At 33.4% G+C, this 12,472-nt stretch overlaps 1 long non-coding RNA gene across 1 annotated transcript; it reads left to right on the top strand.

The window, feature by feature from the left end:
- Positions 1 to 3,446: 3,446 nt before the first annotated feature.
- LOC134264126 (uncharacterized) lies at positions 3,447 to 8,169 on the top strand. The gene is made up of 6 exons (XR_009991452.1): positions 3,447 to 3,543; positions 6,250 to 6,381; positions 6,602 to 6,648; positions 7,459 to 7,649; positions 7,761 to 7,955; positions 8,113 to 8,169. It is a non-coding gene; the product is annotated as an uncharacterized LOC134264126 (long non-coding RNA).
- The last annotated feature ends 4,303 nt before the right edge of the window (positions 8,170 to 12,472 follow it).

The following is a 12,472-nucleotide window of genomic DNA, read 5'->3' as shown; positions in this document are numbered from 1 at the left end:
TTAATGAAAAAAACATCTGTATTGAGGATAACTCTGTATCGTAATTTAAGAAATGATAGCTAGTAAAACTCCAGTATGCAAATGTCTGATGTGAACGAACTGCATTCGTTGCAAAGCACTTTGCGAAAAAAACAAAGATGAAATATTGAATTTATATTATTTGCTTTCTAAATGAAATCAATAACGCCGTGTTGAGTTCAGTATATGCTTTCTCTAAGGATGTCAGATACTATAAGTATTGAAAAAAATATATTTTAGCTACTTAATTTTTAGCCATGGAATTTTTATTGTTCAATGTGGCGTTCGTGCTAAAAATTTCATTTAAGTATTGCTACATGCTATTTTATTTGAAAACTACAGGAAAATGAAAATAGATTTGAAGGGGGGGGGGGGAGTCATATATTTTCAGTTGTAGGCACTACAATAGCTTAAGGGTAGAAACGGGCAGATTTGAATGGAAACTTAATAAATGTGGTTACACTGATATTCTATCCAGATGTGAGAGAGTCTGTCATTACTGCAACTCAATTCGACTGAAAATGCATTGCATTTTTTTGCTAGAATGTCCGTTTTATGATGTTTCTAGAGAAAAGAATCTTTAAAACTTTTCTGAGTTTCTTGTTTATATATCGTCAACATTTAAATGCAAATTTTTAAAAACAACATATTTCAATATAGGCATATTTCAGTCATTATACATTAACTGTGATGATTTTGGTTATTGTTCATCTAAATGTTCCACTTTAGGCCCAAATTGGTTGAATAATATGAGGTACCAAAAATCGATGTCAGGCCAAAAAAGGTTATCAGACGTTTTATTGAGGGGCACGAGCAGATAGAAGTTAATTTTTTTTTTAGGGTTACCATTTACTTACTTTCTACTATTTATCTATTAATACATTTTTTGTTCTAATTCATCGATGTTTGTTTTCCGCTCCTTTATGAAACATAAAAAAATTAAATACTTACATGTAATAAAACAAGAACAGTATCCGACATCTTTCCATTACAAATGTGCGGAAGTCTTGATAACGTTTTAGCATTTTGATAATAAACAAAGACACCCGATCTACAGGTGCTTTTTAAGGACATTTAAAGATAGAAATGTAAACCTTAAAATAAAAGAAAGGATATTTTGTAGCAGAACAGTCATAGTGATACAATAATAAATATTGTACCCAGCGGAGCGATGATTATGTTACTTTAAAAAAGAAAAATGGCCCTAGGCTAGCTATTTAATATCTCTATCTCATAATGCATATGAAATGCATACATCGTATATACAACGCTTGTACACAAAATCTACATTGTAAAACATCTGAGTGATTGGATTCAGAAAATTAATAAGAATCCTTACAAACGAAGGTACATAGCGGGTTCCAGTAAATGTTCGCACAAGTCTCTTTCTTTACTCCTCACTAAGATATTAACAGTAGTGAACGAGAAACTCACGAGTACTGTGCAACAATATACTAGTAATTAAAAAGTGGTGTAAATCAGATATGGATAGATAAAAATTCCAAGGAACTTTTGAACAATTTGAAATCACAAGATTTTACCTAAATCAACAGCTTACGACTTTTAAACTTTACACACAACTGTTCTTCAAGATAAATTAAAGTCAAGGCTTTTCGATATGATTGACAGCTGCTTTTTCGATAAAAATGGAACTCGTAATTTCCTTACCTGGTCATTGGTCATTTAAAAAACAATTTTGTTAAAAAGCACTCCGATTGTACATACAAGTACTTTGACTCCGACATTAAAAAGATGCTTGACTTTCTGACTGACAATATCTATGTAGTTTTTGGAGAATAGGTCTTCCAACAATCTATTGGAATTCCCATTGGTACCAATTGCGCCCCGTTATAAGCAGACCTATTTCTGTATTCATATAAAGCAGGAATTGTACAAAATCGTATGCATGAAAAGAAGAATACACTTGTTGTGGCCTTCAACTCGACATATAGATATATCGACGACATACTGTCAATAAGCAATCATGGTAATTTTCATTCTTATGTCAATACGATATATCCTGATGAGCTTGAGGTATCACAGGGTCTTTCACGTCTGTTTTACATTTAGATATTTTCCATGAAAAAGACGTTAATGGTAATCTAACAACCAAGGTCTATGATAAATTTGATGTCTTAAAATTTTCTATCGTCAGCTTCCGTTCTTATGCGGCAATATACCTTCATCGCCTGCATACGAAGTTAACATTCCTCAGTTGATTAGATGCGAAAGAACAATTTCTACAACAAGGTAAATTATTCACGAACAAGTTGATGAAACAAGAATATCAGCAGTCTCGTTTAAAGTAATCATTTCGTAAGTTTTATGGTCGATACAATGACATTGTCAGCAAAAACAATTTATCATTGAGTTAAATGCTGACTGGCGTTTATCATACTAATTGTTAGTTCATTATTTATACACTGGATTGACGAGGGATTTTTCCGTTATTCCCCGATCATGACGGAGCACACGGCCGGTGTTACCTGTCGACAGGGAATACTCACTTTTTCATGGCACCTGATCCCACCTCTTATGTTTTTGAGGTCCGTGTTTGCTCTGCTCTTACTTTATATTGTTTTATGGACTTTTGATCCTGAATACTGTTCGTTATCTCCAAATGTTTCATTTCTTTATTTAACAATGTTATTTGTCGGTTTAATATACATGTACATTGAACACACGTAATAAAAGCAATACGCAATTATCATTATACGCAAGTTTTTTTTATCCTTTATAATATGGATTAAAGACATGTTTGCATGTAAATAGGTAATGACGCCTTTGTTTATTTAGTGAAATGTAGTGCATGAAGATAAGGAACAGAATTCAGGCTCAAAAATCCATAAACAATACAAAATAAGAGCAGAGGAAGCACGGACATCCAGACTGTGAAACTGTTTCAAAAAGGGAGGGGGTAAAAAATAAAATTTCAAGTTAAAGATGGTTTGCAACAATAAAAGCAATCTTAATTTAAAAAAAAAAGATTTCAAGCTGCTAACATGTACATTTACAAACTTTGCAACAAACTCCGGGTCTTTCATATGCTTTCCTTCACTCGGGGATGTGATTTTGTGACCGGGGGAACACAAATTTCCTTTCTTATATTAATTTTCAAATGTAGAAATAATGATATCAACACGAATGAAAAATAATGTTTTAGTGTTATTGCCTTTGTCATGCATGATTGTAGGTTTTCACGTTTCGTGGCCATTTGAAACATCTGTGCTTTTAAATACAGGAGTACACATATATCAATATTGGTGTTAAGTGTATACTGGGCATATTCAGTAGATTATATACCTGGATAAATTGTGCATGACAAGAGCATGGATTGCCTTCAAATATACATGCATACAGACTAAAACAAATAATAATCACGCAAGTTGTCACTTAATGGACATGCAAAGCGATCCAACTGCAGATTCTGCTCGCTTCGAACATCATACCAGTCTCCGTTGTATCAACAACCATGAAGGGAGTTATTGTTTGCATTCTTGGTACTGTGATATTATTTTTGGTGAGGTCAATGCTTTGTTTCTCATTTGTTTACAATCTTGGGAATTGCATTCATAATATTTACAGACAGATACATGAAACTTTTGATTCTGCAAAAGTAAGACTAACACATTACAGAATTAACCTTTGAAAATCATTATAAACACTGTACATGCAGGTCAACCGAAAACAATTCTTCTCAGAGATCTGCGATAATATTTTGTATGTAAAAATCTTTTGTAGTTATTAATTCAGAAATTCTATACCAAAGAATCTGTGTTAATTAATTCATCAACAAGTGGAAACCCTACTGTAAAATGGACGTACATTTTGTTTTGCAAGAAATTTCTTTTCAAGAAAAAACATCTCCTAATTATTCTTTCTACGTGTTAATTTGTATCGATTGTTCATTAAACACATTTCTCCTTTCTGAGTGTGAGATAGTCTAACTGTACAAAATTCTTTGAAAACTAGCAGTTAATTTCAATATCATGCACCATGATGTTAGATATGAAAATCATTTTATTCCTTTCAGGAATAGATACTTAAACTTTATTGTTTACTTGTTAAAATTTGAAAATTTTTCTTTTTAAAAACATTTTACAAAAAAGTATATACATTAAAACTGACTTCATATACAGTGAAAGAAAATATAAAAATCTTGACATATCATGATAATACTATTTTCTTGAATAATTTCTAAAATATTGATGATACAGTATTACACAATTTTCCTCACACTCAACAGTCCTAGAATAAACCCTCTTTTAAAAAATATATACAGTGCATATAGTTAAAATCATCAAAAGAAGAATAGAAAAACAAAATTTTGAAATTTGAATGAAAATAAATCGAAATAATTTAATTTTTTTGTCAAATCAAAATTGAGCGAAAGCCATTCCATAAGAAGGTAACGAGTTATAACTTTTTTTCTCTCAAAATTCATAGACTTTTTTTTAGGGGAAAACCCTGAAGTAATAAAGTAATCGTGAAAAGAAAAAATGAGAACAAAATTCAAACTTTCAGTGAGTATGACGTCAATAATCACCATTATTTTTTTAAAATTCATATTACATGTAAGTTGCCGATTAATGTCTGAAATACATGTACTGTATACCGACTCAGGATTAAACAATAAATTATCAACTGCCCCATCAATAACTATTCGCACTCACAATCTCTGCGGATTTTTAGTCTACTTGATCGTTAAAAAGAACACGCGGCGGATGTGACCAGTCGCCAGGGGAAACTTACACCTCTGTGGCTTTTGATCATGACTATAATGGTTAAGAGGTTGGTGATAGCTCTGACCCCTTGTTTTGCTATCTTATTTGACGTTGAGGTTAACTATTGTTTGTTCATTACATGTTTCATAGTAGGCTTCTCTCCATAAATCAAAATTGATAAGTTATATGTATTCGAAGTTTTTTTGTTAAAAAAGATTTATCAAAAATGTCATATAAAGAGATTTATTTTTGTAAAAATATTTAAAAAGTGCTTGGACACAGATTTGAAGAAATATTTTCATAGACTTTCGGTATAACAATCATGGCAAACATGTATGTTGTTTTAGCATTTAACACGGCAATATTTAAAATATTTTATCTGAAAATCTGTGAAGCTCCGAATTTCTAAAACGGAAGTTGATTTTGTAAAAAGGGCAAGAGCTCTATTTATGTTGAGTAAGTTAAATTGCATATATATCATTTATACACTAAAAAATTGTTACTTTTCTTAAGTATTAGGGACCAATTTTACTTCTTGAAAGTGCAAGGATGTGTCGATAAAATGCATCCCGAATTTTGTAGTTTCAATAATTTGCAAATAAATCACCCTTTTATATTATTTTTTGTGATATGCCAAAGCTAGATACAATATATAAGTTATTATATTATACCGAAAATTTGAGAAAAAATTGTGTCAAAGCACCTTTAAGAGGAAGGCAAAAAGTAAGAAAGCTGAGCAGAACTATCGGAAATTACAGCAGTTCTTATTAAGATTTGCATCATTTGCAAAAAAAAAGTATTGTATCCATGCATTTCATTGTTGCAGCTTATTTAACTGTACTCTCTGTTATATTTTTGAGAAAAGGCACAATTAAGAGGTTTTATTCAGAATCTTGTGTCATATTGATAATAGATGTTATGCAGTAAGCAACATAACTTTCCTATACACTGTACATGTCATAGAAACATTTGAAATATTCTTAAGAATTTAAGGATGATCCTAATGCAAACTTGGGCATAAATAAAAAAAAAATCTGGTTCAGCTTAACGTCGTCAAAATTAAGACGACATAAGCTAGTGGGAAATGATCATTCATAAATTTAGGAATAAATAACTAAAGAGAAAACATTATTACATTTAATAAAAACCTCAGAGTATACAGGTTATATTGTTTAATAATTAACGTTCTTTTTTAATGTTCGTATAAGGAAGAGATTGAATGGATATGCAAATCATTTGTAAAGTTGTTAGCATTACCTTTCAATTTCCCATACCAAAAATATAAATTATTATAGAATGAACTATTGATGCTACATGATATCTGGCTTGATAGCCTACAATTGATCAAACACACCTCTTGTGATACTTTACAGGTGTATTTGCATTTTTTTTCTTTTCAATTCAAAATAATAACAATTCTTCCATTTTGATTCTTAGAAGGATAGTATTATACATATAATAATTGTGCAGTATATTACACAAAATGTCTTTCTTGTCCTTCTTATAGATCTGCATCTAGTCATTGCGATTCATTGACTGGTTTACGAGATGCGAAATGTACAACAAAGAGCCGATGGGTGACCACACGTTATAGAGCATGCGGGTGATTGTGGCGAAAACGATGTACAGTGAGAAAAACGTGAGATGCTTAATTCATTTTATCAAAAACTCTAATCTGTATGGTCAAATTTACTTCTTGTTTTTATCTGGCAATATATCTTTGAATAACATGTAATTGTGCTGAAATCTAAACATACTTATAATATCCTTATAATACATATGTTATTATTGAATGTTGATTTCAAATTTATAAGGTTTTATTATTGTCATACCAACAATATAATTTATATTTATTGCAGTTATTGGAATAAAGTAACATATTATTCATGCAAAGTTCGATGTAGAGGTAATGTCGGAAAAAAATATCATTTAATGGAGCCGAGTGGTATTTTCATCGCGCAAAATTTCGCATACATCAAGGTAAAATAAAGAGCATTTACTGTTTTACCTGTTCGCTTAATTAATAAAATTAATTAATTAGTAACAAGACAGTAGAATTTTGTGTTTCTTACATATGAAGTACAATACTAGTATGATATTACTCATCATATATTATAGTTTGTTTTATGTTTGCTCTAAAGTGCTAAAAATTGGAACTTTCCTGGTATATAATCCTAAAGTAAATGTACCTGTATTTTGAGAAGGTTCCCTAAAAATACCTGGGCGGTAGATTTTACCCAAACTTGGCATGTTATATACTATATTGTATAAATTAAAGAGTTTCTCTACTGCAACTTTCACACAATAAAACCCTTGTCGGCTCCCTTGAACCTTTCTCACTTTTTTAATAATCAACATTAAATATAGTGACGCAAAAAGTAAAACTAAAAAGAACTCAAAATCACTAAAAATGCTTTGTTTTATATGTACCTAGTGGGATGAATGTCATTTTCATGAGAAAGGTACTGTATAAATATAATTAACCGGAAGAAAATGCAATTAATTATTACAGTGAAAACTGTCTAATCCGAAACCTGGGTAATCCGTCACACTGTAAATTCCAACGTTATATTTGGTTCCCATTTTACTGTTTCCATGTTTTTGTAACTGTTTCATCCGACATCCTGTCTACTCCGACATAAAATTCATCTCCCAGTGCATGTCGGATTAGACAGGTTTCACTGTAGTTTTATTTTTCTTGTAACTGATCTCTTAGTTGATGGAGGATGGAATACTTGGCACAGCTGGGGTTCATGGAGCTACTGCAAGCGAAAAAGTGGTTACTCTTGCATCGAATACCAAACAAGGAGGCGATTCCGACTGTGTAATAATCCAAGGCCTAAAATGGAGGGAGATGTTATGGAAGCAGTAGACAAATCGATACCATCAGGTCATGTCTTTTAAAGGGTAAGAAAGCAAGGAATACAACTTCTTGAAAAACGAAAACGAAAAAGATTGTTTTAACTTTGTTACATTTGTTCATTTAGTGATTTAACTAAATGACCCTTGAATTTCTAGTCAATGGAAAATGGAGTAATTGGGGATCTTGGGATTCAGTTGGAGGGTGTTTGAAGACTTGTGGAGAAGGTTAAAAATTGATGCCCAGAGAACGATCATGTTCCAATCCTCGACCGCAATGTGGTGGTCACTACTGCTATGGAACAACACATAAGTATAGAATGCAATCGTGTTCACTCCCAAAATGCTGAAGAGGTAGATATTATAGCTGACATAATTGTGATTTAATAAATATAGCACGGATATTTTATTTTGAAAGATATTTGCTTTAACCTTTGTTAAAAAAGACTACCTCTATTGATATGTTTTAATGCAATTTTACGTTAATTAAAATGATAATTTTTTCTTGCAGATTTGTATTGCACAAAAAATAAAGAAATTCGATTCAAAGAATTTTCACTATATCTTTTGTGGCAGAGTCATATTTATTTAAAATATTTTTTTATCTTTATTGAATAACTTACTGAGCCATAATTTACTTTATGCCATACTTGGTAGTAGTCTCCATTCTTGAATTCTACTCACAAAATCTCATTGGCCAGTAAATTTGTACCCCCTTGTTTAACCGGTTTTTCTGCTATATATACTGAGGCATGGGCCCATCCCTGTCAGTGCGGGAAACTTAACTTACCTATTACCAGCTGCCTTGTCACCACTTGAAAGGTAATTTTCTTAGTGTATTAAATTTTTGTATTTTATTTATTAAGTCCAAGTTATAATCTCAAGCATTTTTCATATTTTTGAGAGAAAGGTATTTTAAACTATGAAATTGACGTTTTTGGCTTAGTAAACTTAAATTTTCTTATTTTTGAAGTGAATAGGAAATAAAAGTATTTTGTCTCAGTGTCTATGTGTATTATGATATTGTATATATGTTTTTGTATTTGTAGATCTGCCATTGCTTTTTCATTTCCAAATAAATTTATTAAACTGAACCTGCGTTTTCCATCTCCGCTTGGTTACATTTGGCGTCGCCGGGAACTAAAGCAATTATGGCTAGTGGTGACAACGGAAAATTACATGTAAAATTCCAACAACGTAAGTAGAACTTCAAATTCCATTACATCAATGAAACATCGTGGGAAAGGAATGTTTACTCGAGCGTAAACTACCCGTACTGATAGTGATACCATTCTCGGCTGTTACAATGGCGAGTCATTCAACTGTAAAGTCGTTACAGAAAGAAATCAAAGGTCTGCAGAATCAACTTAGCGAAATGGGCTGGAAAACAAATTACGAACCAAAAGAACCAAAAACTGTTTATGTGCAGCGAGATCGCACTGTTCCGAAATTCACCGGCAATAACATGGATATAGAGGACTGGATAGAAAATGTTCAATATGTATAGCACGTGGTATGACAAAGGAAGAAGGGGCGGATCTAATTTACCAAAATCTATCTGGAAATGCGCGAGACGAAATCAAGTATTTGTCAGGTGATGTACGAAAAGATCCTCTACATATGGTTAAAATTTTGCGGGATGTATTCGGTGATAGAGACAGTGCTATTAAATTACAGAAGAAATTTCTTGACAGAAAACAGAATGAAACTGAAACACTGCGTCAATATTCTTACGGTCTGATGGATATCATTTAAAGAATTACTCGGAAAGACTCATCAGTATTCGGAAACCAAGATAGAACATTATGTGAACACTTTTCAGAAAATGTCAGAGACCAGTATCTACGGAAACATCTAAAACGTATTTTGATCACGCAACCGGATATCACATTTAGGGAACTTAGAGAAGAGGCTATACTCTGGTCAGAAGAAGATGAACATGGCGAAGTATCGTTTCAAGAATCACTGGAGAAGAAATCAATTGAACAAAACCGGGAGTCCGAGAGTGAAAAGAAAACTGAAGTATATATCGACAGAAAAAATACCGAAGCAAACGGAAAGTGAAAGTGAAAAGAAAATCAAAGGACTTACCGACGCATTGAAGAAACAATCGTGTCAGATAGAAAATTTAACAAAAGCTGTCAATTCCAAACAAAAATACTACGACAACAACTGGTATTATGATCGACCACTTACCATGCTTACATGTTACCGATGCAGAAAGCAGGGACACAAAGCTAACGAATGCCCAACAAAACCGAATTCTACAAATTCTGAACAGGAAAACAAAAGCCCTTCGTAATGCCGGGTCCCGTTATAGAGGGCAGTGAAACGGACTCATGGAAAATGAACGCACGTTTAGTTGGTAAATGTCCTTCAGTATTTGTGACAATGAATGGTGTTAATGTTAATTGTTTAGTTGATACTTGATCATCAGTTTCCACAGTGACAGAATCATTTTATGAGAAACATCTGTAGTCAGCAACCAAATTAAATACAGAGATTGTCTTTTGTTTGAAAGCATCTAACGGACTTTCTGTACCGTTTATTGGATACATCGAGGTCAACATTGAGGTCATGGGTCAACAGTTAGAGCAAGTGGGTGTGTTAGTTGTGAAAAATTCCGTTGATTTAGAAACACGTCAGCGTAAAGAAAACATTCCGGCCATTCTGGGAATGAACACGATTTCACTGTGTAAGAATCTATTAGAAACACAACAGGGGCAGAGTACACAGAAGAAGTTGAAGAAATTTCAGCAAATTACAAATTAAAGGAACAATTCAAAGCATGTTACAGAAATATTAAACGTGATGTCATAGGATATGTTAAAGTCTGTGCAAAGTCTCCAGTACGCATTCCGGGAAAATCTGTGACTGTTATCAATGGTACAGCACCAAAGATGCCAAGACTGTATGAAGCCATGGTAGAACCTTTAACATCTACTCAGCATTTGTCATCAAACATTATCGTTGTCCGGACTCTTAGTAAAGTGAACCGTGGATTTCTATGCTTTCGTATCGCAAATATTGGTACTGACGATGTGTGGTTAGCACCCAGAACAAGAGTTGCCGTTCTTGTCAATGGCGATGTACTTGAAAATTCATCTAACATCGAATTCACTAGAAAAGGAAATGCTGAAGAGATTTTTGTTCAACAAGAATTTATGTGCAGTGAAACCACAAATTCAGAGGAAGTGACAAGAGATTTCAAAATTCCACCGGAAATAGAAAAGTTGAATTTAGATCCTGCACAGATGAAAGAAATTCGCACTCTTTTCTACCGAAATCAAGATGTATTCTCTCAAAATGATGATGACATAGGATATACTACAGCCATAAAACATACTATTCGGACAACAGACGATCAGCCTATAGTGCAACCTTACAGACGAATACCCCCATCACAATATGAGGAAGTGAAATCACATATTCGTAAATTGTTGAACAACAATACTATAAGGGAGAGTACTAGTCCTTACGCATCACCGATTGTGTTAGTCAGAAAGAAAGATAATTCGCTCCGCTTATGTGTGGACTACCGTAAACTTAACAGCAAAACTCACAAAGATGCCTATCCACTACCCAGAGTAGAAGAATCATTTGATGCTCTATGCGGTGCAAAATTTTTCTCGACAATGGATCTTACCTGTGGCTATAACCAAGTAGCTGTCCATGAAGATGATATCGAAAAAACGGCATTCACAACTCCAATGGGTCTGTATGAATATCTTCGTATGCCGTTTGGTTTGTGCAACGCCCCTGCGACGTTTCAGAGGTTAATGCAACACTGCTTCAGGGATGAAATATTTAACATTTTACTAGTGTTTTTGGACGACATTATCGTCTATTCAGAAAACATCTCAGAACATTTGAAGCGATCAGAGACAGTGCTTAGAATCATCCGGAAACATGGATTAAACTTGAAAATTTCAAAGTGCATTTTTTTAAAAGCGAAGTTCGTTATCTCGGACATGTCATATCCTCCGAGGGAATCAAAACTGACCCAGAAAAAATAAGTGCTGTGCAAAATTTTGAAAAACCGACAACTGTGAAAAAACTCGAGTCATTTCTTGGATTAGCGGGATACTATAGACGTTTTGTGAAAGGATTTAGTAATATAGCATCGCCATTACACAAGTTGTCCCAGCAGTTTACACCTTATCCAAGGAAACCGTTTGGAAATAAATGGAATTCTCAGTGTGACGATGCGTTTACTACATTGAAAAAGCTTCTCGTGAGTTCTTCTATCTTAGCATATGCAGATTTCCAAAAGCCGCTTATTCTTGAAACAGACGCAAGTATGTTAGGTTTAGGAGCCATTTTATCGCAAGTCAAAGACGGAAAACAACATGTCATCGCCTATGCTAGCAGATCCTTGAGACCAAGTGAAAGGAACATGCAAAATTATAGTTCGCCAAAACTGGAATTACTATCATTAACCTGGGCAATAACAGAAAAATTCAAAGATTACTTATTGGGATCAAAATTCACAGTGTTCACTGATAACAACCCGTTGTGTCATCTTAACACATCAAACCTCAGTGCAATTGAACAACGCAGGATTTCAAAGTTGGCTATGTTTAACTTTGATGTGAAATTCCGACCAGGCCGCCATAATGAAAACGCAGATGCTCTTAAGAAATCATCTTCTCAAGACCCCTGGGGGTCATAATTTGAACAAACTTGAACTTACACAACCTGAGGATGCTTCCATATAAATATGATCAATTATGGCTTTGCTATTCTTGAGGAGAAGATTTTTAAAGAATTTTCCTATATATTTCTATGTAAAACTTTGGTCGGCCATTGTGGCCCCGCCCTACCCTCGGGGGTCATGATTTGAACAAACTTGAACCTACACTACCTGAGGA

The sequence above is a fragment of the Saccostrea cucullata genome, unplaced genomic scaffold (assembly GCF_032062105.1).
Source record: "Saccostrea cucullata isolate Sc308-1 unplaced genomic scaffold, CSIRO_AGI_Scuc_v1 ctg3798, whole genome shotgun sequence".
NCBI classification, from domain to species: Eukaryota; Metazoa; Mollusca; class Bivalvia; order Ostreida; family Ostreidae; genus Saccostrea; species Saccostrea cuccullata.
Note: the sequence above shows the minus strand (reverse complement) of the source record. Positions and strands in the feature narration are given on the sequence as shown.